This window comes from Cyanistes caeruleus, chromosome Z (genome assembly GCF_971803275.1).
Source record: "Cyanistes caeruleus chromosome Z, bCyaCae1.hap1.1, whole genome shotgun sequence".
Classification (NCBI taxonomy): domain Eukaryota; kingdom Metazoa; phylum Chordata; class Aves; order Passeriformes; family Paridae; genus Cyanistes; species Cyanistes caeruleus.
Window position 1 is genome coordinate 68,218,421 of NC_141732.1, and position 27,507 is coordinate 68,245,927.

Genomic DNA, 27,507 nt, shown 5'->3' on the forward strand with positions numbered 1-27,507 from the left:
AACCTGCCAGAGCTCAAGAGGAGTTTGGAGAATGCTCTCAGGCAACATTGTGCAAGTCTTGGGGCCGTCCTGTATCTGTAGTAAAAACAGTGTTATGAGTTGGGTAAGAACCATCTCAATTGCCTGAAGCTCCTACTGCCCTGTAGAAGATGCAGTAAACTTAGTTTTAATCAAAAGATAAAGGTAATAACATCATGACATATGTCCTATAGCCTTAACACAACTGTCCATTGTATCATTTCTGTATTCTGGGAGTAGATTGGACATGGCCACTCCTTTTATTTTTCTAGGCTTAGCACTGTGACACACACTCTCCTGAGCACAGCTGTCAGCACACATTTTAATAATATGAATAGACAACTAGCAAGGCTTTCTACAGGGTGTCTGAAAGGAGAAGGTGGCATTGAGACTTATGATGGAAACCTTTATGTACCTCTGGAATTAGTCAACATAAGCTTTGCTCTGCTGAAACTTTTCCGTCACGGTAAGGGCATGGATTTTCCTGAGTTAGCAATCATTTACACTTACATCGGCCAGAGCACGTAAAAAGAGCTTCTCTGCTTCGGTTGCAGCTCCTTCTGTCTTCCTCTCAACATGTTCCTTATGCCACGCATTTTAAGTGAGAAGGCAGAAAATCTGCATTTAGGAAAGTAAGGCAGAAATCAGAAATCTCCTTTAAACAATGTAGGTTATGCAGAGGCCAGGTTACAGTCATCACTGTGTTTTATGCAATCTTCTGGAATCGGTCTGGTCATTTTCCTAAGTAGCACAAAGGCAAAGGCAAAAATAGGATCTAAATTAATGACCTAGAAATCCAAGATGGTTACTAGAGCAATCTTTGAAGCAATTGTATACATGTTAACTGGGTCATATAAATTTGTGGTATGACAGCTCATACAAGGAAGTTATAAATAGATGTCAAGAGGAAGTAGCATTAGCTGTGACAAATATGAAGCAATGCAGACAGAAAGATGACCTTTCAATCCTATTCTTCCCTTTTAAAAATATTTTTTAGCAGAAGACGTTAATAGGAAGGGTGGTTTGGGGAGTTTAATGAAAGCAGCCCTTCCTCAGTCAGGAAAGACGGAACCTTTGACATATGGACTCTTCAGCTCTCTGCTGACACCTCATTTGCTGAGCTGGTGACAGGGAATCTGAGGTGTGCAAAGATCTAGATGTTCCTCATTCCTCTAGGTGACTGGCAGAGAAAAGAATGAGGGTATGACCTTGTAACTTCTCTAATCTCCAGGGACTGTTACATTTGCAGGAATACTTATTCCTATACTCAAACAAACAAAAATTGGACTTTTGAGGTGTATTCACACTGTTCGTGATGCATAGAAGGAAGTGATTTTAAAATAGGATAGATACTTAGACTCTAGTTATTAAGTTATAAAGTTTCTTTTAAGTTATAAAGTTATAATATTTTTAACTGCTTTATACAGAACAAATTGCAATTTAATTTCCAGCACTGATGGTGAGATTTTCCCTTCTCCTTTGCTATGGATTTACCAACTTGTGTCCCTGATAGTTTATCCCAGAGTGCATGGTTGCATATTACCAGTGACTACCAAGACCTTTTTGACAAAGCGTTCATTGGGTACATTGTTACTCATTTGCTCCAAAATCTAAATACGGTTTTAACCAGCTTGTAAAACCACACCAAACCAGCAAGATTATCCTCTGCCACAGTATTTTACAGAAGGTTTATATAAAAGATCTTATGTTTCATAAAAACACAATGTTTAGTATAACCCCAGAAAGAATTAGGAGTTCCAAGATCACTTAACTTCTGAAATGTTTTTAGAAATTTAGATCCTTCCTGAGACATTTTGAAAACTGATTTAGATAGAGGTAGTATTGCAAATACTTATTTCAGAATGAACTATAGAGAAGGGAATAAAGCCCAGGTTTCTCATGCTGGTTGAGCTCAAATGTGATATCTCAAAATATGCTGGGTCATTGATGATTAAATTTAATATGTCCTTGGGGATGAAGCTCATCTGGATGCAATGAACCAGCACAATTACTTAGCTGCATGGTTATTACTGTGCTTGTGTTTTACACTGGCCTGTTGCAGAATTGACTTATGTCCCCATCTTTTACTAGTTTATCCCTCCAGGCTTTTATTAGCCTTCTATCACTGGCCTTCCTTGTTCAAAATAATCTCTAATCTTCTTCATCTTGTTCTTCCTGTACTTGAGGGGTTGCTTTTCTTCACTCTCTTGAATCCTTCATTTTGCACTTGATCCAAAGATCCATGTAACTCTGAGCCCATCCCTGCAGAGTAACACAGCACATTGCATGCATGCCTGGGCTGATGGGGCCCTGGAATCTGGGGGAGGTGTCCTTGTCAGCACAGTGATGCCAAGCTCATTACTTGGGTGTGGTATCACACTGCTGCTGCTCTCCTGCTTCCGGGACACCAGCAGGTAACCTGGCACTGCTCTGCCATGCAGACAGACCAGTTTGGGTATGTGCTAGCTCAGGCTCTTGCTTTGCACACCTTGCACAATGCAGACATGCTTTCCAATTCTGTTCCAAGGGCTCTGCCCATCCTGAGTTCTATGTAGTCTTTATTGTTAAAATCATGCTGATGTTAACTTTTGCTAATTATCTCATTGTTTGAGAGCAAAGAAGTCTTCACTGGAATACAAGATTTTTTTCACCTGCACGTGTTCTCAGTAGAGAGCAACACACTCAGGTGTTCTGGAAATACAGCCCTCACAGTTACAGTGCCTTGTAAAAGCATTTATATAACACAATTGCAAAAAAAGAGTAGGTTACTAGATTACGCACCAAAGTGATTCATCTCAGGTGCAGAACTTCGTGGAAAAGCCAAGTCAATTTTGTTATGACATAATTCCTAACATGAAGAAGTATTTACATGTTATTACACATCTTCTTGTTACAGCAGTGACGATTATCCTGTCCACTGTTTCCAGGCTGCTTGATACAAAGCAGTACAGAGTAGACAGCTGTAACAAGAACTTCTGTTTCATATGAAATGTACTGCCTTTAGAAAGACAATCTGTGTTGTTGTTTCCTGTCTCAGCAGAAAGCAAGCAAGGTAGAAAAGTTCATTTGCAGAAAAAATCATCAAAAAATCATCTTGTCAGCTCTTGTAGCCTGAACTGTGTGAGCTTAATCTGCTCAGCATATTCTGGCATCCAAACCTTGCCCTTTCCTACTGTAAGCACAGTGAAGCATGTGTGATGAGACAGACTGGTATAGCTGTGGATATAAATCCATAGACTGTGCTGGTTTACCCCTTTACAGGCGCAACCATGTCCCTGAGTGATACCTTCTCTACTCTGACAAAGGAAGCTGGATGGCCCTGGCCTTGTCTCTTTGCTTGTCTAGGTCACCTGGAATCACAGAGGGGTTTACTTCAGTGGTACATGGAGGGTGTACAAGGAAGGAAAAATCACTGTGACTCAGTCATCTAAATCTACATGTTTTACTGACATTTTTAACCCTGGGTAGTTCAAATTTCTCATCTTTCTCTTTATCTTGAATTCTTTTGATGTTTTCCCTTCTCTCTTCTCCACCATTCACTTACCACACAGCTGAATCAGCTCTGGAGAGCCCTTTGCTATGGAGTATTGTTTGGAAGTGCTCACTTGAACTTTTTTCAATACAGCACATATCTGTTTGCACAAGCACTACTATAAACAGAAGCTTATAGGCTGACTAGTTTTCCTGCAAAAAAGAGAAAAGCAGTGAATGAACTTATGGAGTGCTTTGTCAGTTTTCCTCAGGTATGACAATCAAGAATTTTAAATCCAGCACACCTAGCCCTAAGGCAAAACTCTTGAGCATTATAATTACAGCTGATGAAATGGATGGCAGTCTCTCCTTATCTAGAGCGAAAGATACTGCTAGGCATACCATATGTCTCTAAAGGTCATTTGTGACCTATTCCTATGATGTAAGTTTCAAAGAGGAATAAAATTAAAACCCTAGAGAAGTCTGAGTCCCTGATGTCCCAGAAAGCCAGTGGTCAGAGAGCAGACTCATCAGCACAAGTCCGGGGACTTCCCCTGCTGCCCTGGAAGACAAATGTTTCAGCAGAAACAGTGACTTTCACTTCTTAAAGTGGCACAGACATAAGGCCAAGTGCAGGACTAGATGCAGTGTGATAATTTTTCACTGACAGTAGCAAAATTTGGCGTCTCACTTAAGCAGACATCCATCTAAAGGGTTTTATTTTTCTCATAATTTCTCCCCATATCCTTTTTTTTGGGTTCTGCTAAAATGCTTCACCATGTTGGAAAAGTGAGAATATTTCGATTGTTTGTTGGTTTTGGCATTGTAGAGAAGGTGACAGTTAGACCCTCATGCCATGACTCCTGAGAGACATTACAGTAAAGCCAGAATTGATTTGGCAAGTGTGGACTATACTTATCACTGTGTAAAACATAAAAATTGCAGTCATTGTTTGGATTTTAATGGTAGTGTTAAATAATAGATAGGAAAAGCCTTGCTAAAAATACACCTGGAAATGTTCTTTTCACAAAATTAGAGATTCAAGGTCTATTGAATTAGGTGGAAAGGCTTTGTCATCCAAAGCCTCTAGATGATGTATTGTACTATTAGGACCAGTTCTATAGGTAGTCCTAATCAGCTCAACTCATCTGGCTTTAACTGTGCTGAGCTCTTTTACTGCATCTGAGAATTTTGGGTTAGATCCAGTATGAAATTGTGATACCAATGGGGTTGGTGCCAAAGCAGCTAACTCCATCTGACTCCCACGGTGATATCTTGGATGGAGAGGTGTTTGTGTAGGCAAGCTTCCTGCAGTGCGTGGGAACAGCCACACACAACAGAACGGTATCCTCAAACCCATAAGCTGTTGAGAGAGAGCCAAAAGAAAGGGTTAAGCATGAGGACATGGCCTACATGGTTAGGTGGGGTGTCTAGATTGTAGTTTTGTAGTTAATTATGCTGCTCTTCCCCTTTTGAGAAGTTGTGCACTGTACTGGCGCATTCTTACATTTGTACATGGCCTATTGTGCATCTCCCATATTGAGCTTAAATGATTGTAACTGCTTGGATGCTATCCTTTATTTTAAAAGAAAAACTGTGTTGATAGTACACCAATAGTTAGGAAAAGAGTATTATGAATAATTAGGGTTATGAATACGAATAATTCAATTTTTTTGGAAGTAAATATTCTCTTTTTACTTAAGACCTCAGAATAAGGGAGAACTCTGCATGAAGGTGTTAGCTGGTGACTCAAAACTTCTTGGGTTTTTTGTTTGTCTCAGTTTTCTTAGTATCTGTCTTCCATCTTGACACCATCTTTAACACCAGCCCACACCCTAGAATGGCATGCACACTTACAGACATGTGCATGCACATTGGCAGAAATATGTCAAGGGGCATAATAGATATTGACACTGTGCCTGGCTCAGGCCATTATTAACATTTAATTGTCAATAATGTTTTTTAAGCTCCTGACAACAGTGTGGGATGGATGTGGTATGTAGGTAGAACACCTAGCAACATGGCAAACAGGGATACTGGAAGTGCACACCTGAATTGGATGGAGTCACAGGGTTCCTGTCCTTAATCCTCTTGCTTTATAAGGTGATTGTGGAAGGGCTCACCCATGAATCACACAGCGGTGTCATCCTTACTTATCTGTTGGCAGACTCTCCGAGGACATGAATGTTATTGCAGCAGAGGCCATGCATCAAAGAGAAGAGAATTCTTTGACTGTGTGAACCCTACAGTACAAGCCAGTTTACAAACTTATAAGACAACTCAAAAAGGAGCCAGTCCAACAAGCGGGAATGATAGTGAAGTTGGCATTATGCTTAATTCAAACTAATTAACTTTACTGGAAAAAGGGCTATTTGGCAGCATGGCAAAATAGCTTTCAGGGCCTGCGATGGCTTTTCTGCATGGACTGCAGAAATGAAGGCTGCATTGCAACACTGTTGAGTTCTCCTCTGTGCTCTAGTCTTATCTATATGGCAAAATATTTTCTGAATGCTTCTTAAACTTGAGAGGCCTGGGATGTCCCAATGTCTCTTTCTTCAGACATCCTGAAAGTGGCCTTATGCAAAAATCTTATTTTCCAGTGAATCTGTGCTCTCTGGAATCTGGCTGTAGCCTCTTCCTCTGCAGAGTCCTGCTAAGAGATGGTAGCAACAGAGTTCCCAGATCTTCCTGGGAGCAGCACATCCAGAATTTATAAACAATTGTGGCTGGGCCACATCACATCAAACTGTTCACTGTGGGTCCATTGTAAAGCTGGGTCACTATCACAGTGACCTCAGGATCAGGACTGCAGAAACTGGTACTGAGAAGTCTGGAGACCACCTCCTTATGATGCCCAGAGTAAGCACTGCAAGACTGAAAGAGTAGACAATGTTTGGAAGGAAGGTTTTGCAGACTGACACTTGGATATCTTGGAAAGGTGATTTGTAGACACTGACCTCTGAGAGCTGCCAATTAAAACATAAGTTCAATAATATTTCTTCACTTCACCTTCTCTTAGGAGCTATAGTACCTTAAAACAGAACTGATTTGGAGACACTCCTATTTACCCAGGATCTTGAACATGACGGGTGTTTTATTCATTTGGTTTTGAAGGCTGTTAATATATGGCTTTTGCTTCAGTCACAAGACTCAATAAACCCCACATTTTAGTACTTCCCTTTCTGGATCACTGCTGATGACAGAGTGTAGAAGACAGTTAGTTATCCCAAACAAGCAGAGTGCTTCTTACCGTGCAATATGACTTCATTTTGCTGCCTAGTGAGCTAGAAATGCTTCCAGCCAGTGCTAGGAAGGACCTGGCTGGGTGCTTCCTTGGAAGTATGTGCACAAATACTGCCTAAAGGGATATCTGGGCAGTTGCAGGTAAGTCTGATCTCATCCATTTAGTGTGTAAGGTTTGATTCTGAAAGAGATTGCAGCGATCAAAATGAACGAGCTTCAAGGTCTGGTTTCTAGTTTTCTGGGTCTGAGTGGGAAGCCACGAGTTCAAAGGATGACACCCATTCCCCCATTGGCAAAGGCAGGGAAAGGTAGTTCCAATAGGCAGCAAACTGGTGGTGGCTCCTCCTGCTTCATGGCTTCTCTGGAAAGTCACTCAGAAGGGCAGCTGCAGCCTGCATGTTGCTATGAATAGTGCCAGACTGTTACCACCTGCCTTCCCACTGTGGGATCAACACATGCCTGCACCATCCCTACCTACCTTCTTTGGCATGGGAGAGCTCCTCCAGGGGTTTGCTGCTCCTGGAAACCTGTGCATGGCTGCATATGATACATGCTGAATACAATGATGAATTAACACTGTTGTTTCAGGGGTTTTACTGCAACTGCAGTAGGGTGCAGGTATATAAATTCTGCCTCTGTCACACTAACAATTTGTTCCTTGATGGTTTTGTACACAGTACCTGTGGGTTTTGATACCTAGAGCATATATATAAATCTCATAAGCATTATTTTCCATCATTAACCCTTCCCAAGGTGTGCAAAATTTGCTGGAAGACCTTTCAGCATCATTCCCCAAATGCCTGGAATCTCAAAGGCCCATATTAAAACAATGCACAAAATCCTTCAGTTTGACCTTCGAAAACCAGAGTAGCAGGCTTCATTGCTTGAGGCTACAGGAGATGCTATTATGCAGGTTAGAGGAGACCTGAAGCTAGTGTTACCAGATAAACACAACTGCGAAGCCGATCAGTTCAGATAGTTTTCCTTCTTAGAGAGGCTCATTTTTAAGTTCAGAGTATCTCTCAAAAAGCAGTAAATCAGAAGAAGATTAGGAGTATTCCCAGAAAACCTGTCACTCTGATCTTCTGTGATTTTTCTTATTATGCACATATCATGTAAAACACCCTGTAGAAATACAAATGGTTTTAGATTAAGCAAAATATTATCCCATCTTATTAAATAAAAACCTCTTTCATGCCTCCCTTGGAAAATGAACATTTCAAATATAATTCGACTTTGTTTTCAGAATATTTCATCACCCAACATGCTGAATTTCTTGCCCATTATCCAGCTTTCAGCCTGGAGTTAGCTTACTGTCTTATCTACAACCAGTTCAAAGCACAAAAGAAATGCCCATGAACTATCATATTCCTCACTTGCCTCCTTCATCACTTCTCTTTAGGCCCCACAACTTTCTTCTGGTCACCTAGTTCCTCTGTGAATATACACCTCTCCTAAAGTCGCTCGTTAGATAGGGCAGGAGTCCTGTGTGTGAAAGACTAGATTTTTGCTATGTCTCACAAGCACAACTAGACACAAATTTTCAGGAGATCAATAAACCCACAGAGTTTTCAGCCTTTTTTAAAAAAAACAGAGCTGACTTGTTATGGAGCTGCAACCCAGAGAAAGAGGCAAGATCTGCTGAACACATGGTCTGGGTGGGACTTAATCATATTGCTGTCATATAAATATAAAATGTACAGTTTCTAGATAAGGGTGTCAAAACCCAATAAGACAACAAAATGACTCAGGCTGACTGCCACCATAAAAATCAAGATGCCACAACTGGTTCTGCCAGACACTTTGACCAAGTCAGATTTTGTGGACAGACATGCATTTACAAATAAAAGAAGGGTGCTTTTCATAATGTTTTAGGGCCTAAATATATTTAGATATATTTTCCCCTTGTCAGTAATAATCTTTTCTTTCTCTCTTTTCCGTGTCTATATTGTCTGTTTAGATCAACAGATCCTCAAAATGTGATCTATCTCTTATCCTCAGTTTGGGTTGCCAGTGAATGCCAAGGAATTTTGCCTCATGACTTCAGGCTTTTTGATAATTTGAAACATTGAAAGTAGTAGTAGAGAGGTACAAAGTGCTGATGGAAAAATATAGGGTTTTCTTGCTGCAGGAATCTTTTTATAATATTTTTTCATTCCTATCTTTGAATAAATATAAACTTAACCTTCCAGAGATAGGAATAGGGCATTGTCAATAATAATGATACTTTATTGCTTGACATTTTTGCTGGTATTTTATTGCTCTACTTTTTAAAAAAAAAAGTAGCAACCCCTATCAGAATGTGCTGATAAGGCAGATCTATCTTAAGTAAATACATTGCTTTCACATACAGCCTTTTCTTCAGTAAACTGTCAAACTTTTACAAAAGCTTTTGGCTATTAATCATTACTTGATTCCTAGGGGTTTTCAGTTTAATTTGCCTTTTCAATGGCTTCAGTGTTGGCAACATGTACGTCCCAAAATGGTAAAACTGCTTGCTGTCAGACTGCAAAGGCTGTTTTGCCAGAACAAGGTAGTAGCAGAAAGACTCTTGGCATGGCACTTCTGTAACCCTTGAGGAATTTCATGATCTTCAAGATAAATCCCCAGTGAAGTGTTGACAGCCCTGAAATATTTAGGGTTATTAAGTCAAGTCTAGAAAGCAGAGGACTTGGAAAACTTGATAGCTGAGGGAGGCAGGCAAGGAATTGCACACAATCCCAGTCTTTTCTTGTATTATAGCATCTTGAAATGTCTCCCTGTGGTAATTTTTATAAACTGTGGAATTTGACTCTAAGATAGATGCATGGCATAAAACAAAGGAAACGAAGATTTTAAAAATTTTGTTTCTTTCATTTTAAAATTATAAGTAGTTACTGTGAAGCAAACAACATGCATGTGAATACTAGCAAGGTGAATTACTGGCATGTACGTCCCAATCCTAAAAGAATGTTTGAAAGAGTTTTGGTGTTAGTCTATTTTAAGACTGTGGAGTGAGGTTAAAAAAATATTAACTAGCTAAACCTCAAATTAAACCTAATACAGACACAGTTTATTGCTATTTACCTTGACTTAGTAACAGGCAGGATTTGCTGTTGACTATAACTGACCTCACAGTGACTTCATATTGTCATCAAACTTGTCTGTAGCACCTTGTAGAATTTAAAGAAAACCACTTCTGCAGCAGATGCTGCAGATCCTGGCTGCTGCCAATTGCTGTGAAAGCTGACATACAGTGCTGCTGTCTCCTTCAGATTCCTCTGAAGTCTGACAAATGTTTCTTACAGTTTTTGGTGGTAAAGCAATAAGTTTTCAGAACTTTTTTCATAACAAGTTGGCCCTGAAACAAGGTGATAGAAGATGATCTGTGGAAGTTTCTGACACTGATTCTGAGCTGTAAAATTTTGGAACTTTAACTCATATTCATCACTCTTGATAGCTGATGAAATCTGCCAACCCTCAGCTGTGCAGACAACCTTTTACGGTATTCTGTAGTTCTTTTCTAGGTTTTGATATAAGAGAATCCTCAGAATAGTTTTGATTTTAGGTATTCTGACATACCTCACAGTTAAACGTAGTGGGGTCATGAAAGTGCTATTCACTTTGATGTTATTTATTTCCACAAGAATGTCACAAGAAGCTTACATTTCCATGGACAAGTGGTAGTTCTGACTCAAAATTTTAAGACAGGTACCTCTTTTAAGCTTTGCATGTGCCCTTGTTTAAAAAGGAAAGTTTTCAACATTGTTCAGTATTTATTGGTGAATGTCTGGATGTACTTCTGACATTGGTGCTGCTGTTTCAAGAGCTACAGGAACGTGTATGTAATCCAATCAGAAGAGAAAAAATACTCTTTGCGTTGTGCCACTATTTTGAACATCTTTTACCCATTAAAACAATAACTGTACATTCTGAAGAATTAGATTTAACTGGTCATTCTCTCCTCTAGCAGCAATTTGTTTGAAGTTGCTCTTCTGATTGTCCAGAACTACTCTAAACCATTAATTTCATTAAAGCTACCTATTACTGGGGAGCAAAAATTAATTTCTGATGTTTTTATGTGAAGAAATCTTCACTGAGGTATTGTTTATAATCCAGATTTTGACTTTTAGCAGTGTGCTGCTAAGCTTCCAGAAAAGTATTTCAAACCTGAGGGCTTGCATTTTTATCAACGACTTTGAAATGTTTGAAGTGGAAAATATTATTTTTCTTCCTCTGTGCTTATTTCTCTTTTCATGCTGCGAGAAGCTGTGAATCACACCACGTATAGATTCTAATCACTTGTCTCTCCTCTGCTTATCTTAATATGGATGGCAAATAAAGAAATGCAAGCCACCTTTCAAAATGAAAATTTACCCTGCTTTTGGCATCACTTTTCTGATCCTCAGATTTCCCCAGCTTTATGAGTATGATGATACCACCTGACATTTGGAAAGTTTCTTAAGATTTCCAAGTCCAAATGCCTATTTAACTGTCCTTCCACCCAGATAACCCCCCCATACATTACATTGTTGTGCCTCTGCAGAGATAATAACAATGATAACAGTGTTTGTGAGTAAAAAGGGAAAGTTGTTTTTTCTTGAAGGCATTCAATGACAAATGTAAGGTCAAAGCTGAGATCAAAGACTATCCTGGAATTCATGGGCATGTTTATGTTTTTTACCTTTAAGCTTTGATATAACTTTCTACTAAATTAGTTTATAGCTTAGCCTTGTAAAAGTTCCAGATTTCCTGGTTTGCATACTTTCATTTAAAGTGGATTGCACTTGATCCATCTGTTTGATGAAACCATTGTACTTTGGTCTTACTAGTAATAAAACTTCTAGGGGTAGGACATGTATGTTTATCTGGCCGTTGCAGGAAACACTATCACTAACTCTTGAACAAAGGGTCTTTCTATTGACTACATAAATTATTTTTTCCAGAGCAAGAGAACAAATATTTCAGACAGTTATAAACAGTAAATTGAAGGGAAGTTTAGGGTCAAAGGGTAAAAAGATGACTCAGATTTCTTTTCATCATGGTTGAAAAAAGGTACACAAATGCAGATGAAAACCACTGGTGCTTCCTTCAGAGCATGTGTGCCACTTTCTGAAGTCTGACATCTCCCAGGGACTGCAGACCTCAGAACATTCCTCTGCCTTGCTCCAGCCACAGAATACTGGTCTATGTTGCCAAAAGGCCTTGAATTGTAATAATAAGCTAACATATTTCAACTAACTAGACATGAATATTAGCCATCATTCAATGTAAAAAATAACAAGTCTTTGCTTTACAGTGTCCCAGATGGAATTGTAACATTGGACTGGAAGTGGCCCCAGAAGTGAGACGCTGGAAAAGATTCTTGTGCGTCACAGCCTTCTGCAGCCTGTTATTCACAAAACATTTTCTGAAGCTTTTTAACAAGTCAAGACCTTTAGTACCAACCTCCAAAAATCACAGCAAAGCAATTTGCCAAAGGAGGAGAGCAAGAAAAATTACTGCCAAGCCAGTGCTCACAGTCCTGGAGGAACAAAGGGGTTGTTGGGTGACAAAGCCCACAGGAGCTTCAAAAAATAAGTGAATCCACTTCTACAGAATGGTGTAGCCAGAGCCTTCTCTACTGCCAGCAGGACTTGGAGGAATAGTCTCTCCAGGTTTAGCACTGAGAGTATAAAAAGAATACTCAGACTGTGATAAACTTTCAAAAAGCTTTGAATTTCCTTTCAATGAGGTGGTTTTTTCTGCTCCAGGAAATACCTCGTTTATGTTTCAGGTTCAGATCACAGTGGAGATACTGCCTTCACATCTCCCTCACCAAAATATGAGTTTATATCTAAATAAAGTAAACTTGTGATGTCGTTCTGGGTAGTTCATATCAGTGCTAGAGTGTAGTAAGATGTAAGTATTTTGAAATGTTCATCCTTGATGAAATTCCTTAACACAATTCTTCTAAAATCACTCAGGTTTAGGCCCTGTATGAGCTTTGATCCTCACACTTGGATCCCCATTTACACATGTAAATTCCACAGCTCATCCTAACAAGTATTTTCTTAACAGAGCTACTGTTTCCAGTGCATTATGATAATAACAATATTTGGAGCAATAGTAGTAACTGGTATCAAGACCAAAACTTTCAAAAAACATTTCCAAGGAGTTTTGTTGCTTTGCATTTTACTGTAAAACAATAGTGTGCTAAAACAATAGGAAGATTTGGCAGAAAAAGATTTTTTGCAAACTCCATATGTAAGGAGTGGAGACAGCATAATGGAAGTTCAGTTAAGGGAGAAGGATATTTTCTAGATGCTTTTGATGCATTTTATTTCAATGCCAGATGGTCTCAGAAAGCATCTATTCATGTAGGAATATCCTTTGGGAAGACAAATTGCATTAAAAGCATTTCTATTATCAAGAACCTCTCTGAGTGAGATAATTGTTCAGCACATTGTGCTGTTTTTAGGATGTGATGCATGGGAAGCGATGAAGATTGTTTTGAGAAAGCTGGGAAAAGCAGCTTTTTCTTCCTATGAGAAAACATATAAAACACGCAAACACATATACAAATAAAGTCCACGTTATTATTACCATTTCAAAACACATTTACTCTTTGAAATTGTTTGAGATGAGTTTATAAAATGTGGTGGGATGAGGTGAATTCCCTCTAGACGAAACCTCCTAACAATGCTCCTGCATTAGCTGAGGAGCTCCCAAGAAGGGCTTTCTAGTGTATCTCTGCCAGGGAAATTTGAACACATCTTGGACTATCTGTTTTCAGATGTAAGGGCAAACTCAATTTTTTTTTCCTCATGAACATATTACCAAAGGCTTTAGTGAAAACTGCAAGAGAAAATGACAAATCAGTTTAGAGAAAGGAGGAAAAAAGAGTTTAGTGTTTAGGGCCCAGCTGCAAGGAAGATGATACTAGAGCTGATTTACACTTGACTTTATTCCTTCACTATATTTCCTTTGGTGCTGAGATACTGATCAGCATACTACATATTCTGTAGTATCCTTAAACTGTTGACAGTGGTGGATCTAGAGAAACCCACAGATTTGCAACATGCCATACCAGTGAGACAGCCCTCTGTGGAAAATTTGTCATTTTTTCCTCATGCTTTGCTTTTGGCTGTGGATTTTTCCACAACAGTTAAAGATTCCAAAGGAAATAAGAGCAGAAGCAAATAAATGAATGGACTGCGGTTAGAAAAGGAAATGTTTATTCAAACACAAGAATAATGCCAGTTGTAGAAATCTGGATGCTTCTCATGCGTTGTTGTTTCTGAGGACATCCAAATGGATGTTTACTTATGGTGATCAGTATCCAAAAAGTCTACAGTTATACACCATATTAATTCATCTCTTCTCAAAGTGCTACTGGATTTTAACAAAATTTTGTTGTGCTATACACTTAATTTCTCCTTTGCTATTTGCATTCTGTTTTTTTCAGATACAGAGAATATTTCATTTACAGTTACATGGAATCCATGCAGCACACATGCTTTGTAGTCTGTGTACTTGTTAGCACATAGTAACTATAGCATATTACAGAACTGTGTAGGAATGAAGAATAAATTCACTTGTTTAAATACATACGTATACAGTGTGTGACTGGAAAGGCATTGTCAATATGGTAGATAATATGCATTTTGATATGCAAAACTTATCTGTTTTAAGGTGAGATTAATCTGTTTAGTACACAGCAACTAGCAGCAATTTAATTTTCAAGGAGTAACTAGAGATCAGCTTGGAATAGAGCAACAGTTAAGGATATTTAGAAGAACCCCACGTCACCCACTTCCCAGATTAATACTCCTCTTGCCAATTTCTGTCACTTATATTGGCCTCAGAGGTCATGACATTGATGCACACAGCCTGATAATAACAAAAATAACAATTATGGCGATAAAAGCACCCAAGAACTGTTACCACTACAATACAAAGCAGAGAACAGTACTGTCTTTCTTTCTGAGTGTTTAGGGTGAACCAGTGACCTCTAAATTTATGTACAGTTGTTTTAGGTTCAGAATTCAGTTCAGACCATATACACAAAAATGTTTTTATCTTCCTGTTAACTGATTTTAAACAATTCCACATTCCCTTGCTTTGAGATGAATTTACTGCAATTCTGTAATCATTTTGTGCCTGAATGTCACCTATATTAATTTTTCCTTTTATTTATTTTCCATTCAATATCATAATTGAGCTGGAAAATTGTTACTGCAAAGAATTTCTGGGTAATTTTCATGATCTTATCTGATGGTGGAAAAGCAGACTGACTCCAGGTCTTCCTCACCTTCAGGGCACTCACAATCTGTACTTGGAAATCCTGAAGGACAAACCATCTCCTCTGGAGGAGGCCAAAACAGATGTATGGCCTTTCAGCATTGCAGATGGTGTCTGAGCCATCAGAGAACCTTCCACACTACCAAAGGGATTTTTAAACATTTTGTATAATGGGGTTGAGAAAAAATGGTCTGAAATCTCAGCTATTTTGCTAAGCAGAAAGGTATGGTTCAAGTTGAAAGGGGATTGATGATTTTTCTAGCTCTCACTCCTTGTACATCACATTCTCCCCCCACTTTTTTTTTGTCCGTAAAGCAGATGAGACAACTTTTGTTAAATCAAATTTTAATTAATTTTAGAAATTAATTAAATGTCAGCCATCATGACCAAACAATTTCTTCATCAGGATCATGGAAGATAATGAACCTTTGTAGTTATTTTAGATAATGTTAAACATTAACATTAGCTAGAAATAAAAAACCCAACACAAGAGTATGGCTACATCAATTTCAGACCTTTTTATTCTGCTATCTTTGTGAGTATGACAGTAGAGTGTGACATATTTTCAGTTTTCAGCATATAGCATGGGAAGAATCCTGTTTCATTAAAAGAGATGTGATAGTATATTCTACTTCTGAGCACAGTAAAATCAGATTTGTGTAGCAGAGCAGAAGACAACAGTCTTGCTTCACTACCACTACCACTACCACTACTACTACTACTACTACTACGAGTACTACTACTACTACTGTTACTACTGCTACTACTACTACTACTACAAATTTTTCAGTGAGGTTGTTAAATCTGTATTTAGGTGTCTTGACTTTCCACTGCTGACAGCCAGAGTGTGTTGGATTTATGTCAATCTTTGTACACAAATCACTAAAATCTATGGGATAAGAAACACAGAATATCCTGAGCTGGAAAGTGGCAACAAGTATCCAACTCCTGGACTGAGTCCAACTCTTGGCTCTGCACAGTACAATCCCAAGAATATTTTCATGTCCCTGAGAGTGTTGACCAAATGCTTCTTGAACTCTGGTAGGCTGGGTGCTGTTGAAAGCAAGGATGTAACTCACTGGATCTAGAACTGCCAATATGTTTTTGTTGATCCTGGTGTACATGCATCTGGGATATTAAATAATGCTAATTTAGAAAAAGCTGTCAGAACTAAAACCGTCCCACCCTCCGTACTCATCACCCCTAAACAGGCAAGGTTGTTAGCTTTGCACTTCAGCTTTGCCCTTGGCTGTTCATGAGAATCTGCCTGTGGTTTTAAAGTAAAATGGAACATTTTGTTTTGAGAATTTGTGTCTCTGGGATATTTGTGAATGGAATGAGGACGAGCAAGAATAGCCAAATACTATGTCAGTGTCTCATGTTCTCTGAGACTGGATCCCCAAGGACATGCTGTCAGTCAGGTTAACTCCTCTGCTGCCAGACCTTCCTGCCCCGAGTGGCAGTGAGTGGCAAGATACAGCTCCCTAGAAGTCACCACCACTACTTATTGATGACTCACAGCTGAAACTCCTTGGATCCCTCAAGGAGAAGAGAAAGTGAGACTGAGCAAACACAGGAAAAGGAACAAGAATTACAAGTTTCCTGCATGGGAACCTGACACATTGGTCGGGCCCATTGTAACATCACAGGGGTAGTTTTTAGTATTGAGCCCAAGTTATTGAATGAATGACAAAATATTTTAAGCTGTAGTTATGCCCATTCTTCATATGGAGGAAAAAAGAATCATTAGAAATAGCAGGAGCTACATTTTTAAATACTTCTGAAGAGTATAGTCCCCTAGTAAGGAATAATATAATGGTTTGTTTTATAACCAAATCGTGTATACAGAGTAAGTTCCTCAGGGTGGCTGAAGGGATAGAAGAGGTTATTCTGGATGACAAATGTGGTTGGTGAAGAACTGAAGTTAAGGTTAAATATTAAAATAAAATGTTTGAAGGCTTGTCTCACAGCACAGCAGAGAAAAGATATAGATGTGCTATTAGTGTAGCTGAACAGTTAGAAGAAGAGTGTTCAATGTTCAAATTGGTGTAAAAATATAATTTCTCCCCAGAGAAGCCTCCCTTGGTCCTGAGGCACAGGATCCAAATGCTCTGATGAAGGCTTTCATACCCTTTAGGAGAGGGAAGGGAAGAAGGGGAGATGCTGTGGTTCCTGTATTGATTGCTGCCCTTTTGCATCGTCCCTGATCAACATGGAAGCTGGGAATGAGACTCAGGATTCCCTCTCTGGGAAGAAAGCACTGAATGTTAGAATGCAATTTTGCAGGAGCATGGCCTCTTCTGCCTTATCAATTAGGTCTTTCTTACTTTAGAGAGGCACAGTTTTGCAGCTGGGGAAGCAGTTTTCCCAGAGTAGCAGGCTTCCCAGGGCATGCTGAAACCCTCTGAGGTCATGCCTTTCCTCTGGTATTTCACAAGCAGGTGCTCACAGGTGATCATGCCTCTAACCATAAAAGGGAGTTTCTAGCCAGGCAGGTGGCTGTGTTGCCTCATAGGAAAGGGGTTCCCTGTGCTCCTGCCCATTCTCCACGGATACATTTGCATGAGATCTGACACAGTTAAGAAAGAACTGCCGTTTAAGTGAAAAAAAAAATCTCCCTCTGGAAAAGAGACACTTCCATGAAAGGAGATGTATGGAGACAAGGTCTGACAGGGCTGACAGGTCCTTGCCATGCTGTTGAGAAACTACATGCTTCCACACTTTTTATTTCTTTTTGAAAAGCCAAGGAAAAGGTAAAGTTTCCGTCAACACCGAGAATTTTTGGAAATTACATCTGATCCCAAATACTTCAAGTATAAGTAATACCTCGCCTAAAAACATTGCCTCCTTAGAGGGACATAGGTATAAGAACAGCTAAACGATTCTTCCAGAGCTGCTCAACTATTTATACATTTTTGGACGTAAAATGGAACCTTAGATAAAAAGAAGGCATGTTTAGAAATTTTATACTTCTCCAATTAAGATGCACAGTAAAAACCGGCTTTCACACCTACATAGTATATTAAAACTATAAGCATTTTCATTCAACTGCTCCCAGCTTTGTCAATGGTAAAAAGCTTCAAAAGAGACCTTGAAATTTTTTTAGATGCTGTCACTCAAGAAGGACATGTGATCTTCTAAAACTGCAACAATCCTGGTAAGTTTGTAGTAAATACTGGCTTAATTTTTCCTGGTTTTAGCTGGCACAGGCCAAAGTAACCCTTGCAATCAGTATTGCATGGAGTCAGTGGGAAAGATCAAAGAGAAAGATTTCTGTGCAGTGCACATGGTCTTGTGCTGGGATTGACGTCAGTGCTGCCCGTTATCTGTAAATGTACATTCAGTGGAGACATGAGTAGATCTCTTTGGCTGCTATGTAAGCGAGCTGGGAGTTGGACTTTACTCTCATTTGTGTTGGGAACTTGAATTCTGTTAAGCTGAATGGGAAAAGCCTTCAAATTCATATGCTACAGCGTATAAAGGAAAAGGTCTTTATATATATGCTACTATAAATCTTATATACTCAACTAATATATATATATTATATATATAATATCTCATATACTAGTATAGTAAATATGCTGGTATAAATCATCAGGTTGTACACTCATAATATGATGTCAATAGTTAACAATGACTGAGGCCACATTATTTTACCTTTCATGTACAATACCTACAGCCATTAAATTTATTATTGTCATTTAGACTACACAGTCTAAGGAATGTGATTTGGATAGAAGAATATGCTGATATTACCAAAGTAAAAGCAACAGTGCTTGAGAACATAGTTTTATGGTTTCTCAGTGGATATCCGAATCTTTAGTTTAGACATCAGATGTTAATTACTAATGTCTTTATGTTCCTTTTCATATATTGTCCTTTCTGATTCACATTTTATGGCTTAGGCTGTACTTTGCCTGTGGGATGGAGCTACTCAGTGTTTGCTTTCCCTTTCCTCTCTGTAAAAGTTGGGATTACAATGGGAAACTTTTAGGCTGGGAAAACGATGGACACAATATCCTTAGGAGTAATGTAATTGCTCCTGCATCCTTAGAGAACTCATGTGCAGTTTTAATCTCTTTGAATTTGAAGTGGGAGCAGGGAAAAGAGCTGGGCATGCATGGTGGCAGCTGAAAGGTGAAGGCATTGCAGAGGGTCTGAGCACTTTTAGCATAAAACTGAAAGCTTTGGAAAAGCCCAAGCAGAGCCTTTCCAAACAGTTTCTGCCTCTGGATTTTTACTTTTATTGGTGCTGACCCTTGCCTCTCAATTATCCTGGAATATATCTACAGTAACTCCACTGTGGTTATGGTTTTGTAAATTATCTTTAAGGGACTGTACCACTATTTTTGTTATAGAGATTAATTTTGCTTATTATGGATTCTAAAAATGTATAATGAAGTACATGATTTAGATGTTTATTCTACTTATTAAACTTCATGGACTCAAGTTTAATTTAAACATATTCCTAAAATGAAGCAACCCTCTCAATTGCTTTATAGAGAAAGGATTTTTCAACTGAAGTCTCTTCTCCAAGGTTAATTATCTAAATCCCTAAATCTAAATCCCTAATCTAAATTAAGTGGCTTTGTTTTTAGAGCTACAGAGTCGCAGATATACTCACTGACTTCATGCAGTGATGAAAAAGCTTATTAATACCCAAATTCAAAATCAAATGTCTTTTATAAACACTGAAAATGCATTTAATGTTTTAATTTAATTGACTTGTGATGTGATATTGTCATAAGATTAATCATGTTCCCAAAGAAAAAAATATATCAATATTCTGTAAAGAGCAATGGAGCAGGAATAATGAAGATAAGGAAACACTTTTAAAGAAATTTGTGTGAAAAAATTGCTGTCTTGACCTTACTTTGTAATGTACTTTATGAAGCCAGCATATTCAGCAAAAGCGTTTTTCTCTATTTTATTTCTACACAAGTAGATCTCATTGGAGACAAATTATGGATTTGAGTAACTTTGTTCTGTAGCAGAAAGTTGTGTGGAACATAACAGTGGGTCTCTAAGACTAGGTTCAGTTGTAGCATTCTGTGTGCTCTGGAGTGAACACTTTTGAAGTCTAATCACTTCCTGCATCTTTATAGCATTAACTTGTAACATAAGCCCTTCAGGAAGTTAGGCTAGAAAAAAATTTCCTTTTCAAAAATATCTAATAGTACTCCACCCTGCCAAAATGCACCAGTTTGTTTGGTTTTTTTTTTCCTTCTCATTCTTCTTTCTAAAGACCCCCAAAGCTTGATTTGATGCATCTCGTACAAATCCACCCCATGGATCTGACAACTGCCTGCGATTCTTTCTAATTGAAGCAGAGATCATTGAAAAGTCTCAGAAGACAAAACTTACCTGAATTAAGATGTCAGATATCCTAGCATTTGGGAATTATGCCAGTGGTAATAGAGGTATGTAGATATTTTTTGCTAAGATGCAAGTAGATGTGTTACAAAGGTCCAGAATCACTGTGGCACTTGAATAGCAAATAATATCTAGATTTCTTATGTATCTTGAATTTTCTTACTATTTTTTCCTACTATTTTTATCTATTTCTTACTATTTTCTTACTATTGAAATAGAAAAAAAAATTGGTTCTTTTAATGTGAAGTTCAAGGTACCAAAGGAAACCTTTCGTAATTACCGTGCTCCTTAGGTGCTGAGCTACCATGTAGACAAAAGGTAGCTCCAGGATGGTGAAAAAAGTAAATACTGCTGGTATTCACTTTTACAGAGAACCTGAGCTCAAATTACATGTTGGAATTGTTATCAGTTGTAGTATTTTCTGCTGTGGACACAGAAGAAAAACTCCCAGAGAAAAACACCAGAGCCAGCCAATAAAGTTCATCATCCTTTTCACAGTCATACCTGCACACTTCTTTCCAGTTCACCTCCTGCAGGACAACTTCAGATAACTCCTGAAACTCAGGTCAGTCTGCCCCTCCAGAATTAAAGTGCCTCTGGTTTGAGATGAACAAAATTCAACTCAGCATAAACAGCAACTCTTGGAGTTGTTACTGTGTTACCTTAATTTCCTTACTGGAGAAGTAAAAATACAATAATGTATGGAATGTTTGCAGTGTTATGGCAAAAACTGCATCATAACTGATGTCTAAGGTGAAGAAGTACAATTTTTCTGCTCATGGTTTTATTAGACACTGCATTTGTGGGTCACTGTGGTTTAACTAAACAGCACTCTCTAACAGTGTGCATCAGCGGTGTCAGTGGAAAAGGAAAAAACACTGAGCAATGACGTTGTATTGACGCTGTAAGCCAGATACAAGTGTCTCAATTAGATGCTGATTTGAGGAATGAGAGGTTGTTGACTTCATGGCCAGAGAATATGTTCTTGTTTTCTTTCTTTTGATGTTGGCTCCCAGTAAACAAAATAGCAATGGTACTGCGGAAATATGCCGAATATATTGCCACAGTGCTCAAAGTAGCTGTAGAAGGAGTTCACTGTGTTCTCTCTGTCAGTGTCATTTGTGGTCCAAGCAGCAAGGAAATGAGCTGATCAAAAGGCAGATGCAATTGTGGTCTTTGTCATTATGCTGGCAGAATAATCTATACGGCACAGCTGTGGATATCCTGTCAAATAAAACAAATGCACAAAGGCTTTGTGGAAACATTGCAAACACGTATGGACACTTGCCCCACAGTTAATCTTCAGGTGCATCCTCTCTGCATCTGAAGTTGCCTGGCTTAAAAACAGTTATTATCAGGTATTTTGGAGCCACCTGAAATTTCACCTGTTTCAGAAGTTCAGGTGTTCATCATAAATTACTATAATATGAAAGCTTTGGTTGCTCCTCAACCAAACAAGCAATGGTAAGGGTATTTAACACCCAGTCCTAGATGCTCCCATTGCATGGAGTGACTATCTGCTTAACACTTCTGAATATTGGACCTTGGAAATTTCAAGGTGATGTCTAGGTGTCAGTCATGCTGTCATGTCTAGGAAATCCTTCAGCAAAGAAGAACAGAAATAAAAAACCCTGAGAGACCAGATTTTCAGCTGCTTGTTACTTCTTTTGTTCCAGTGAGCACGGCAAAGCTGGAGAGCAAGCTAGACTGCCTGTGGGCTACCAGAGCAGGCCACAGGTGGACAAGCTGGCCACTGCCAGAGTCCTCATTGCCTTAGGTGTGAAGTACTTAGCTGAGAGAAGCCTTAGTTGTCTGATTTGTGACAGGTTCTTGTGTAAACCAGAAGAACTAAGGTGGGAGAAATTGGTAAGTGAGGTTGCACTGTTCAAGCTGGAGAAGAGAAGGCTCTGGGGAGATTTTACTGTGGCCTCTCATTACCCAAAAGATAGGGACAGACCTTTTAGCAGCAGACCTGCAGTGATAGGACATGGGGTAATTCTTTAAACTGAAAGAGGGTAGATTCAGAAGAGGTATAGGCAGGCTTTTTTTCAATGATGGTAGTGAAACTCTTGAATAGGTTTCCCAGAGAAGTGTAGGATGTCCCATCCTCGGAAACATTCAAGGTCAGGTTGAACTGGGTGCTGAGCAACCTGATCTAGTTGAAGATGTTCCAGCTGATTGCAGGGGGGTGGATTAGATGACCTTTAAAAAGTCCCTCCCAACTCAAAATATTCCATGATTCTACGAATTTTACACTCAGGGGCTGCTGCCTAGGTCACTGTCTTTTATTCTTGCATGGGGAAATGGGAGAAATACAAAATTTGCACAAATGTGCCAAAAAATTACAGGTAAACCAATGAGCTAGTCTGCACTGGCTTGTCTCTTTTTTCCTTGCCATCAGAGAAGAATTTGATTGCCAAGCTAATTTGTCTTTTTAATTCATTTTAAGAGGTCATAAATGAAGTTATTGCCAGAGATACAGCCATCCTAGAGGAGCTAGTGCCAGAATCCTTTTATCTATCCATTGACTGCATGCTTCTGGAATATCTGTCCAGGCCTTGCGCCAGGTCTGCCTGTGTGTGGGTGTATGAATGAGGAGCAGGCTTTTGCTGGGAGAGAGTTGTCTTCTGCCTCCCTCTGCGCTTAAAGGTGTTCACCCAGAAGGACTCAGTTACTGGAAATTGCATATACACACAGACAAATGTCCCCCAACCCATTTTTTTGCTTAGAGTTTTACAGTAAGAGGTTTTTATTTAAATAAGTATATAAGCAATTTACTTTTGCAGAAAATATTATCTTTGTAGAACATTAAAGAATTCTTTGCAATATGGTGTTAAGCCTGTATGGAAAAATCATGATCTTCCAGGGGTCTTATATCTACCATACAGTACATTCCCTTATGTACTGATCTGGCTGGCTATAAGTAAATGAATCACGTTGAAGCTATTTTTCTTTTAAATAAGGATGTATAATGAATATGTAGTAGAGGATGCATAATGTAATCTAATCTTGAACCAAACGTCAAAGGAAAAATTTGATTTGCGTGATGTTCACAAGCTCTAGATAAGGTCCCTAAATAGCTGTGTGACTAACTCAAATCCTATTTTGAGATACTAGTAAACCAAAGATATCAGAAGTTTTTGCCTTGTTTTGTCTTTACAGGTCTGTTTTCTGTAAATAAATCCATAGGAGGGCAGAAGGACAAAAATACAAAGGATGAGAACACAGGTGACCTGTTGCACCATGTGAAAAAGCATATATGCTGCTCAGCATGAAGAATAATATCCTGACTGTTCAGTACAATAAAGTAGTATATCTATAAGCTGTCTTGATTTCACATTTACAAGTAGAAAAACATTCTTATCCTAGTACCTTATCATTATCCTAAAACCATACTCTGAACGCCTTTAGCTTCTAAAGGTATCTGAAAAATTTCTGATCACGTAAAAACTGTGCAAAACAAACATCTGCCTAAATCAATTGTAACCACAGGATATATCTGTGTAAATAGTCAGAATTTAGTCACGGGTGCATGGAAGAAACATCTTTATATTAGCACTTCTTATCCTGTGTCCTTTATCTTATACAACATTATCAAGGTAGTAGTTTGTAGATTAGAGAAGCAAAGTGAAAAATAAATTTGTTGATTAGTATTCATCAGAACAGTCAAGTGGATCCCTAGAGTGAGAAGTTTTTCTTTCAACATTCTCCAAATTCAACAATCAGAATTATTTCTAGAAATCTAATTTTTCAAAATGTGTTTTGATGGATTGAGCCTTCATAAAATTAACTTATTGAAGCATTCAATTTTCATGCCTCTTGATTCTTCCTCACAAAAAATGTTCTTTTCAAGCAGACTCCTCTCTATTTTCCACTCAAATATGTACATCAGTTGCTTCCACCCAATGTGAGCACGCAGTCAGGGCCCAGACAGAATTATTGCCTCTGTGACTTTTTTGGAGGAAGTAGATGGAAATAAACCTGCATTTTGAACAAAGATATGAAATATGCCCATCACTTCAAAGTGGCAGCAGCCATTTTTCACCAGAATAATAAAAATACAATTAGATTATAGCCCATATCTTCTTGCAAACTGCACAATGAATATTTTCTGATAATCTCATACATAATGATGGACTGCACTCTGTGGTGAGTAGAAGGAACACATAAATATGCATTCATAGGTGAAGATGCTACAAATCAACTGTTAATACTATTAAGCTGATTCATCTGTTTAAAGTAATAAATTCAGTCCTATGTGGTTTAAACTGTCATAACACTAGAAAGCCTAATAGTGAGGTTAATTCTGTGGGTACCTAGGCAGAGTTTATCTTACTTTCTGCTCAATGCATAAAGGTTGCATTGCAATGAATGCAGGGGAGTTGCCTGCAGGGGAGGGATTTGCTACAAAAACTTTGTAAGATGTTATAGTTCAATGATGTACATTGTACACAGTAAATTGTACACAGTAGATCTGCCCTCTCCTTTGACTGTAGGGGGAGCTTCAGCAGCTGCCCAGGTGGTTTGATGGCTCTCTCCACTAATGCTGAACCAGCACCAGCAAAGGTGCACCTCATTTTGAATGACTAGAATTCAACAAGAGCAGCCACCTCTTACACAGACTAAGCAACAGGAAAATTCTGAGGTGAAAGAGGAAGAAATATCTTTGTGTGCTCATGCATGAGAAAAGCAATGAGGTTTTAAATTTAGTATTCAATTCTACTGGTGAAATTAATCAAGATAACTGCAGAAGAGGAAAGGAAAAAATAAAATTTAACACTAGCCCTTTCAGACAGAAGACATTATTTCTGGGACATTTTAAAAACAGAAGGCTCCATGCAACACATCTGGTTTTTGTGGATCTCCTGTTGAGTCCAGACTGAGTGCCACAAAGCTGGTGGCTGGCTACAGAGAAGATGAGACGCAATTAATATTCTAATTATAGTGGTCTGGTGTGTCTTTCCACTTTGATATATATTCTCCTTTGTGATGTCTCTTACTATTTTGCCTATGGAGTAAATTCAGTCATAATCATGTGGAAACAAAGTGGAACATTTGGAAAACCAGATCACGAACCTGTATGGACTGAAGGGCAAAGAGAATGTGCCAATATAAGCTAGCAAAGTTGGAAACAATTTCTTGCTAGGTGGCACAGACTAATAGCTAAATACAAAATACTGGTATCTAGTTTCTGTTCTTTACAATATGAACATGTCATGTTTAGGAGGGTCATGGAGGTTCTGTAAAACTGCAGTAAGATCCTATATACAAATTAGTAATCACATTTAACAGAAAAAAAAAAAAGTCTTTCCAGTTTCCCTGTTTTTTTTTACAACTGCTACCTCTGTACTCTCAAATGAAATGATTTGAAGAACACATTTTTGAAGAGCAAACTCCTGCTTTGACCTTATGTATGTTTATATAGTCACATTTGGTAACTGTGAGAGTAGTTGGTGATATCAGATCTTGTCCATTATTTTTATTTTAAGGATGAGAAATATCAGAGAAATCAAGGCCAGCATTTTCAAAGTAAAAAAGTTTAGCTACTCCTGTGATTTGCAGTAAGTCCCTTTCATAAAAAACGTGAAGCAACTTTATGAAGTGTTTGAGTCTCTGAATTCAGATGACAACCTAACTTTCAAACCACAAAAACTCTGTATTACTGGTACCTTTAAAATTATTCTCAGAGTAGCTGCATGATAGATACCTAATATTAAATTTCTCCGAACCTGGATGCTACTAAAGTAGATTTATGTGAGTCATTTGAAATCAGCCAGTGGAAGAAATCAGGTATCTCTGTTATCTGGTCTACTACTAAACTCACTGGCCTGTTTCCTCAGAGGTATTTCCTCTTTAAGGAACCTTTAAGATTTCTGTTTTAGAGTATATGGAGACAGTGATTTTCATTCAGCCAAGCAGCAAATGCCCAAGTATAAGAATATATACCTCTATGGTGGTTTAGAAAACAGTGCCAGATTATGGACTGAGTAATCATGCTTTATATGGCTCCCTTGTTCAACAAATGTTTTGGAAGTAGTACTCCAGCCTGATTTAGAAAATATTCCTTTTACAAACAGCTTTTTCTCAAACACAGGAGCTCTTTTTCATCAAGAAACTTGGGATTTTTTTTGGTTCATTTTCGTTATAGACAATGTTGTATATAGCAATCCAACTTGCCTTTCATAGCATCTGAATCATAACACAGAATCAATCGTAGAATCATAGAATCATAAAATCATAGAAAGGCCTGGATAGAAAGAGGCCTTAAGGACTGCTCATGTAATTCCACCCTGCCTGCCAAGGACAGGAGCACCTTCCACTACATTCCACAATGCTCATAGCCCCATCCAACCTGGCCTTGAACACTTCCAGGGGTGGGATATTCACATACTCTCTGAGCAATCTGGTCCAGTGTTTCACTACCCTCTGAGCAGAAAGTTTCTTTCCAACATCTAAACATACCCTCTTTCAGTTTAAAGCCATTTTCCCTTGCCCTGCTTTTGCAAAAAGTATCTCTCCATCATTTTGTAGGATCCCTTCAGGTTTAGCATAAACAGGCACTGAACCAAATTTCAAACAAAGATTTTAGAGTGAAAATCTCTCTTGTTCCCATAATCATGTTAACTTTCTCTGAATTATTTAATTACTCTGTTCAAGTCTAATTTCTGTGTAAGTATTAGATAATTCTTCATGAATGAAGCAATGTAGAACTATCTGAACTATTTTGCATCATGAATGGTTGTGTATAAAATAATTATTTCAATGCTAATGATCAGTTAATGTAGGTCTTCTATATCCATGTATGTTAACAGCAAGTGTGTTTCCCAATAGAAAACACTGCTGTGCAAAATTTTGTGGCAGCTGTGGGAATTCATGAGTCTCCTGTGTTAAAATTGTTAGGGGCAATGAAAAGACTGTCACTCATTGTTAGCATAAGAAGGACATGTGCTTCAGAGCAAGCAACAGCTCATAAGAGTATATTCCATTTTCTAGTGGAATTCAGTTCATTTATGTTGGTGCTGCTGCTGTTTCCATTTTTATGGACTATTTAATCATTGGGATTTAAAAGCCCTTGTAGCCAGGGAAGCTACACCGAGTGCAGCCACAGAGCTGATCTGGCTGTGCAGATTACCTGTCCTG

The 27,507-nt window shown here is 38.5% G+C and overlaps 2 long non-coding RNA genes across 2 annotated transcripts in view; both read left to right on the top strand.

Moving 5' to 3' along the window:
* Positions 1-14,301, top strand: part of LOC111941514 (uncharacterized) — an 85,180-nt gene extending 70,879 nt beyond the window's left edge. Inside the window, exon 5 of the long non-coding RNA XR_002870076.2 lies at positions 12,011-14,301. This is a non-coding gene — a long non-coding RNA (uncharacterized LOC111941514). The remainder of the gene's footprint in view (positions 1-12,010) is intronic.
* Positions 14,302-17,491: 3,190 nt separating this feature from the next.
* Positions 17,492-24,174, top strand: LOC147648544 (uncharacterized). The gene is made up of 5 exons (XR_015280618.1): positions 17,492-17,747; positions 18,101-18,151; positions 20,240-20,414; positions 20,777-20,932; positions 23,530-24,174. It is a non-coding gene; the product is annotated as an uncharacterized LOC147648544 (long non-coding RNA).
* Positions 24,175-27,507: the final 3,333 nt, after the last annotated feature.